The 8,545-nt window shown below is 40.7% G+C and overlaps 1 protein-coding gene across 2 annotated transcripts in view; it reads right to left on the minus strand.

The window, feature by feature from the left end:
- Positions 1–8,545, minus strand: part of LOC111971037 (neural cell adhesion molecule 2) — a 439,128-nt gene that overhangs the window by 73,389 nt on the left and 357,194 nt on the right. The window lies entirely within an intron of this gene.

Consider the following 8,545-nt stretch of genomic DNA (forward strand, 5'->3'; position numbering starts at 1 on the left):
CCCAACCTCTCTCTTTAAATTAAGATTGTTGTTGACGTAATAACAATGCAGATCAACACRAATGTCCGCCGTGCASAGTGGTTGTGCAGAGAGTKCTCATCCTATTGCCTCTGACCATAGAATATCGGACACAATTTTTTTCCAATTTCCAAAAGATTCTACATGTTGATTCRCCACCGTTCATCAACACCAAGTGATTTACCGTGCACGGTCAATGTTCGTGTTGGACTGTCTTGTCCTTRATAGAGGGGAAATGGGGACACTGTAGTGTCACTGTGCAGTCTTCCAAGGGACAGGTAGACAGGTAACCAAGCTAACAATGGTAGCTAGCATTTAGCCTGTCATCCTAGCTAGTTAACCAGGCTAACATTGAGCTAGCATTTAGCTAGTCATCCTAGCCTAGCTGGTTAACCAGGCTAATAGTGGTATCTAGCATGTGTAGGAAGTCAACCAAGCTTAACTGTTTATCCAGGCTAACAGTAGTAGGTAGCATTTAGCCTTTGATCCTAGCTGGTTAACTAGGCTAACAGTGGTAGATAGTATTTACCATGTCATCCTAGACCTAGCTGGTTAGCCTGGCTGACAGCAGTAGCTAGAATTTAGACTGTCGTTCTAGACCTAACTGGTTAGCCTGTATAAAAGCAGTAGTTGTATTCTTCCCTATTGAACCAGAACTCTGTGTGTAGCCAGAACACTACCCCACCTCCCCCCGGGCCAATTAGTTTGTAAATTATGGATCTCTATGGCAAGACACATCATTCACCCAAGTTTTGTCARAATTGAGCTAGTGGTGTCCGAGATATTGCGTGTGATTAACGTATGTACGAATGGACGGAGACAGATCCATACAAATACCTAAGGAACGATAAGAAAAGGACAGAGCAAAACATCTTGACGAGAAGTCGTCTTCCACAAAACATATACAGATGGATTTTGAGGTGTTACTGTCCAGTATGTAGCCAATGAAATGTGTCACTGCCATACTGCCATGCAATCAACACGAGGTGTCATCTCACAACAGTGAAAGGAGAGCCATGCCAGACTGCTGGCTGATAGTCAGCTTACTGACTTGCCGGTGACAGCTCTATATTACAACTGTGTTTATCTGTTCTGACTGCACAGTCCATTTCTCTGTCTACTCTCAATCACTCTCTGTATGTCTCTCGCTCTCTCAAACAGTTGCACCTGCGCCTAAACAGGCACATACACATGCACACACACGCACACACAACCCCCCCACACACATCCCGCACACTTCAACTTTCTCACTCATCATTATTCACAATTCACTCAGGATTATCTGTAATCATGGTAGCATCCACATTAATGTAGAAGTGTTTAGAAACATTCTATCCGTATTTACAATAAACTTTTATTTACCATTAACTTCAATTGGGCACAACATTTTCTGAAACAAAACCAAAATGAACAGAAAATGCATCCAACAAATGTATAGTCACAAGCTTGACATAGTGATTGAGGGCTTGGAATATGGGACCAAATACTATACGTGTGACTACTTTATTTACAATAATCTTCAGGGGTGTCAATAATTTGGACCTCTTCCTTTTTGAGAAAAAAATATGACTTGTTAAACAAAATCTCTTTCTCTAAGCAATTGTATTAGTATATGTGTATATAAAATTGCACCACTCAGTATTTGAATCATTATTGCTCATCTTTATCAAGGGACCCCACTGTATATGAATATCAACACTTTCCAAGCTTCAGGCTATTGAAACGACCAAGCAATATCAATAGCATGTGTTTTATTCTGTACTACTGTGCCCCAGGTTGAGCTGAGACAGAATCTCTCTCTCTCTCTCTCAGACAAGATTGACATTGATATGCTTACCAATCGAACACCATTCTCTCTCAAGTCCCTGATCCGATACAGTCCAATCCCAAATCAGTGAGCCTCATTGAAAACAGCTCAGTTAATGGGAGACCCATGCTAGGCACAGAGACATCAAAAGAGCAAATCAGCAACATACTAAGTAGCCGAGATAATACATGTTTAATCTCCTTTATCATTTCAATTTCAAAGACTTGGAGAAGAAGAAAGGTTGGGAGATATGTGGGGGGGGGGGGAGGAACTCATGCTCCCTTGTGCACACAAACATATGGCAATAGACAAAAATGCACAAAAACGCATACATATGCACACACACACAAACACATATAGTTGAACTAATTCATGTTTTGATCATGCRGTGTATTTGACTGTAATCAATCACAAACAAATGGTGCAAAAATCGACCTAAATCAAACTTATTTCTGAAGGTGTTCTGAACAATGATGAGTTTGAAAAGGCTACAACTCCAGTTGCATTTCAAAGTTGTTTCAATTGGAAAGGGTGAGGAAAGGACAGGTGTAGCTGATGGGTATCAGCCTCAAATGACCCAGCCTCTTCACTGGCGGTGTTTTCTTTTCAGCCGGCCAATCAGAAGAGGAGGAGGACACCCTGCTGAGTTGACCCCTATCCACCAGCCAATCAGCGGGAGGCCAGCCCTCTGCCGCTTCCTCTATCGCTCGCTTTGATGATAATGTCGGAGTCTGAGATGGAAGGGTACGCTAGACTAGCCACACTGTCTGCATGATAATGTCAATGCTAATACTAGCCGGCGTAGCTGTATCGCGGTTTACTCCATTATAGACCAACTCTGTACTGACTGACAAACTGACTGATGCAATGATTCCCCCCTCAACTAAACTTCTAAATATGTKTTTACACAACTAGTTGGTTGAATCTATAGTTTCATATATAATTCTGAGGCTTGGGGAAGATTAYACACACTTTGGGACAAGCTGTGTTACAGACCGAGTAAAACASACAAATGACTACACTTCAAAGTCCAGAAGGACCTTGTATTTATGTTACTTGGGGCTTTACATAGGGCCTTACTTTGGGTGTTTCTTTCTTYAGTCTTTCACTTATTGTCTCCTAAGATCTAGTTCACTTCTTAGGGCACAAGTGACTATACTTCAAATTCCATTAGGACCACATATAGTATCTATGCTTCTTTGGAGCGCCTTACTTTGGGCTCTTTAGAGGGGTTTCCTTCCCTCCGTTCTACTTAGTGTTCCCCTCCTTAGGGCTCATAGGTTAGTCTTCGTCTTTCCTCCCTCTTAGAAAGTTCCCACTGGGCACACCACCTTTTTTTTCGTGGATAACTGGGTAATTTTTGGTTGACGTTGATAAATGAGATTACAACCTAAACACCCCACCTCAAAAAGTTTGTTGAATTTTCAATGTGTTCTCACTATGCGTTCAACCATCTAAAAGCACATCCACATTATAAAATGGAATAAGGACAGATTTTTGGTTTAGTTGTCACCTAAATGTATATCACTGCACTTTCAACCGTTTAAAMGCACAGCAAAGTTCAAATGGGTATACCATGTCAGACATTTTGTTAATTTATACAACAGATGAATGTGATATCACTGTGCAAATGACCTGTATTGCAGTTGAGATTACGTTACATGATCAATKCCAATCGAGATACAGCAATTGTGAAGATCCCCACAGACCTGCGATGAGCTATGCACGCCATATTGAACATTCAGGTTTTAAATGATTGCATAATACATTGTTTATAGTAACCTTAGCTAGGTTTCCATCCAATTGGCGACAGATTTTCATGCAAATATTCTAAAATCCGCATAAAAACTATATGCAAATGTTCCCACTAGAGATGTGTTTCCATCAAATTGACTTGTTGCGTATAAAGTGYGTGATGACGTAGTGTACATAAAAATTACTTTTGYGGTTAGGTTCCCAAGTATCAAATAAAAAATACTATTTAAACAGGATTCTAGCGCATTTTTGTAAAGAAGAGTATTAAGGCTAAGTGAAGAGAAAAAAATAATGGGTGGTGGTACTGTTTTTGCAAGTATAGTAYGTTAAAAACTTGAAAAACTTAGAGAATAAAGTCAACATTTTGGGGAATAAAGTGGCAATATTATGAGAATAAAGTGCTAGTATTTTGAAAAAAAAGTAGCAATACATCAATATAATATAGGCAGCATTTTGTGAATAAAGTCACAGTTATAATTCAAGATTAAAGTAGAGKTTTTTGCTGATTAATTCCATGCCTCCCTGGTTCCCTGATGCTGTTCTTTGAAATGCCTGAGTTAGATGACTGGTGAAACTATACTTTAGAAAAGGCTTTAGKAAAAAGGAAATCCTTGCTCTTTTAGAACATAATAACCATATTATTATAAGTATAAGGACCTGGAAGAGGTTGTGCCGCAGATTGGGTATTTTCAGAARGTGGTACCAAACAGACTTGGATGAGATATTTCATCCAAGTCCATGTGGTTACATCTAGCGCACTCGGAAAGTATTCAGACCCCTTCCCTTTTTCCACTTTTAAAATGGATTAAATAATGTTTTCCCTAATCAATGTACACACAATACCCCATAATCACAAAGTAAAAACAAGTATTACAAATAAAAAGCAGATACCGTATTTACATAAGTATTCAGACCCTTTGCTATGAGACTCGAAAGGAAGCTGAGGTGCATCCTGTTTCCATTGATCATCCATGAGATGTTTCTACAACTTGATTGGAGTCCACCTGTGGTAAATTCAATTGATTGGACATGATTTGGAAAGGCACACACCTATCTATATAAGGTCCAACAGTTGACAGTGCATGTCAGAGCAAAAACCAAGCCATGAGGTCCATGTCAGAGCAAAAACCAAGCCATGAGGTCGAAGGAATTGTCCTTAGAGCTCCGAGAGAGGATTGTGTCGTGGCACAGATCTGGGGAAGGGTACCAAAAAATTTGGAACCACCTAGAGCCTGTCTCTTATACACATCTAGATGTGTATAAGAGACAGGGAGGAAACCTGGCACCATCCTTATGGTGGTTGCATGGTGGTGGCAGCATCATGCTGTGGGGATGTTTTCAGCGGCAGGGACTGGGAGACTAGTCAGGATCAAGGGAAAGATTAACAGAGAAAAGTACAGAGAGATCCTTGATGAAAACCTGCTCTAGAGAGCTCAGGACCTCAGACTGGGGYGAAGTTCCACCTTCCAACAGGACAATGACCCTAAGCACACGGCCAAGACAATGCAGGAGTGGCTTCGGGACAAGTCTCAATGTCCTTGAGTGGCCCATCTAGAGCCCGGACTTGAACCCGATCKAACATTACTGGAGAGACGTGAAAATAGCTGTGCAGCAAAGCTCCTCATCCAACCTGGCAGAGCTTGAGAGGATCTGCAGAGAAGAATAGGAGAAACTCCCCAAATACAGGTGTGCAAAGCTTGTAGCGTTATATCCAAGATGACTCAAAGCTGCCAAAGGCGCTCAAGGGTCTGAATACTTATGTAAATGTGATCTTTTTTAAATACATTTTTWAAATTTGTTAACATTTCTAAAAACCAATTTTTTGCTTTGTCATTATGGGGTATTGCATGTAGATTGATGAGGAAAAAATATATTTAATACATTTTAAAATAAGGCTGTAATGTAACAAAATGTGAAACATATGTACATATTTATAGATGGGCGGATTGTGTGTACAGTCGTGGCCAAAAGTTTTGAGAATGACACAAATATTAATTTTCAAAGTCTGCTGCCTCATTTTGTATGATGGCAATTTGCATATACTCCAGAATGTTATGAAGAGTGATCAGATGAATTGCAATTAATTGCAAAGTCCCTCTTTGCCATGCAAATGAACTGAATCACAAAAAAACATTTCCACTGCATTTCAGCCTTGCCACAAAAGGACCAGCTGACATCATGTCGAGTGATTMTCTCGTTAACACAGGTGTGAGTGTTGACGAGGACAAGGCTGGAGATCACTCTGTCATGCTGATTGAGTTCGAATAACAGACTGGAAGCTTCAAAAGGAGGGTGGTGCTTGGAATCATTGTTCTTCCTCTGTCAATCATGGTTACCTGCAAGGAAACATGTGCCGTCATCATTGCTTTGCACAAAAAGGGCTTCACAGGCAAGGATACTGCTGCCAGTAAGATTGCACCTAAATTAACCATTTATCGGATCATCAAGATCTTCAAGGAGAGCAGTTCAATTGTTGTGAAGAAGTCTTCAGGGTGCCCAAGAAAGTCCAGCAAGCGCCAGGACCGTCTCCTAAAGTTGATTCAGCTGCGGGATCGCGGCACCACCAGTACAGAGCTTGCTCAGGAATGGCATCAGGCAGGTGTGAGTGCATCTGCATGCACAGTGAGGCAAAGACTTTTGGAGGATGGCCTGGTGTCAAGAAGGGCTGCAAAGAAGCCACTTCCCTCCAGGAAAAACATCAGGGACAGACTGATATTYTGCAAAAGGTACAGGGATTGGATTGCTGAGGACTGGGGTAAAGTCATTTTCTCTGATGACTCCCCTTTCCGATTGTTTGGGGAATCCGGAAAAAAGCTTGTCCGGAGAAGACAAGGTGAGCGCTACCATCAGTCCTGTGTCATGCCAACAGTAAAGCTTCCTGAGACCATTCATGTGTGGGGTTGCTTCTCAGCCAAGGGAGTGGGCTCACTCACAATTTTGCCTAAGAACACAGCCATGAATAAAGAATGGTACCAACACATCCTCTGAGAGCAACTTCTCCCTACCATCCAGGAACAGTTTGGTGACGAACAATGCCTTTTCCAGCATGATGGAGCACCCTGCCATAAGGCAAAAGTGATAACTAAGTGGCTCGGGACAAAAACATCGATATTTGGGTTCCATGCGCCAGAAACTACCCAGACCTTAATCCCATTGAGAACTTGTGGTCAATCCTCAAGAGGCGGGTGGACAAACAAAAACCCACAAATTCTGACAAACTCCAAGCATTGATTATGYAATAATGGGCTGCCATCAGTCAGGATGTGGCCCAGAAGYTAATTGACAGCATGCCAGGGCAGATTGCAGAGGTTTTGAAAAAGAAGAGTCAACACTGCAAATATTGACTCTTTGCATCAACTTCATGTAACTGTCAGTAAAAGCCTTTGTCACTTATGAAATGCTTGTAATTATACTTCAGTATTCCATAGTAACATCTGAAAAAAATATCTAAAGTCACTGAAGCAGCAAACTTTGTGAACATAAATATTTGTGTCATTCTCAAACTTTTGGCCTCGACTCTATATGAAGGTGTGTGTGTGGGCAGTTAAAACAAATGGCCTTCAATCTAATCAATCTACCCAGGCTATTGTTATTTTTTTCTGATAGTGGATATAACATTGAAAATCTGACATTGTTTTAAAAGGTACAAATGCAACATAAAAGGTTTGTCGATCTTGAAATTTGATTACCATTGTGACATAATCCTTTGGTTGAAATGTCAGCCTTAAAACAACAATTTCCGTTGGTGGCAGACTGAAAGATGGCGGCCTGAAGATGGCGGTGCAGAATGCCTTGTGAAAAAGCTTAGAAATTAATGTCCCTAAACTGACCAAATAATAATACTTCGACGCTGATCTGCTCACTCGTGAGCAACAACATCAAAACTGGAAAATAACTCAAAACAACTTGTAAGGCTGGAGAATTTTATTGACTAACACTACCAACGCAGTCAAAACCAAAACATGGCGGAGGGTATAAACATAAGGATTGGAGAACCAACTTCTAAAACAAAAAAAATCCAATAAGAGACTCTTCAATTGACACAGATTACATATTTTCACCACCATGTACAGTAAGCGTGGAAACCAAACTGCWAAAATCTCTAAATTACAAATTAGGCCTACCCGAGTTAGTCCGTAAAGATACACGAGGTGAAGATGAGCCTTGAAATGAGTGATGAGAAAGCCGCAACACTGGAAAAAGAAACTGAAAAGCTGAATGGYACAGTCAATGTTATTGAAGCTGACGTTAATGAACTTAAAAGAGAGAACAAGTTGTTGAGAGAATCCATACTTGATATACAGTTGAAGACAGACAGAAAGTTTACATACACCTTAGCCAAATACATTTATACTCAGTTTTTCACAATTCCTGACATTTAATCCTAGTAAAATTCCCTGTCTTAGGTCAGTTAGGATCCCACTTTGTTTTAAGAATGTGAAATGTCAGAATAATGATAGAGAGAATGAATTATTTCAGATTGTATTGCTTTCAACACATTCCCAGTGGGTCAGAAGTTTACATACACTCAATTAGTATTTGGTAGCATTGCCTTTAAATTGTTGAACTTGGGTCAAACGTTTTGGGTAGCCTTCCACAAGCTTCACACAATAAGTGTGTGAATTCTGGCCCATTCCTCCATTCCTCCTTGCTCACACATGCTTTTTCAGTTCTGCTCACACATTTTCTATAGGATTGAAGTCAGGGCTTGTGATGGCCACTCCAATACCTTGACTTTGTTGTCCTTAAGCCATTTTGCCAAACTTTAGAAGTATGCTTGCGATCAAGCTTTAACTTCCTGACTGATGTCTTGAGATTTTCTTCAATATTCCACAGAATTTTCCTACCTCATGATGCCATCTATTTTGTGAAGTGCACCAGTCCCTCCTGCAGCAAAGCACCCCCACAACATGATGCTGCACCCCGTGCTTCATGGTTGGGATGGTGTTCTTAGGCTTGCAAGCA

This window comes from Salvelinus sp. IW2-2015, linkage group LG12 (assembly GCF_002910315.2).
Source record: "Salvelinus sp. IW2-2015 linkage group LG12, ASM291031v2, whole genome shotgun sequence".
In the NCBI taxonomy this organism is placed as follows: domain Eukaryota; kingdom Metazoa; phylum Chordata; class Actinopteri; order Salmoniformes; family Salmonidae; genus Salvelinus; species Salvelinus sp. IW2-2015.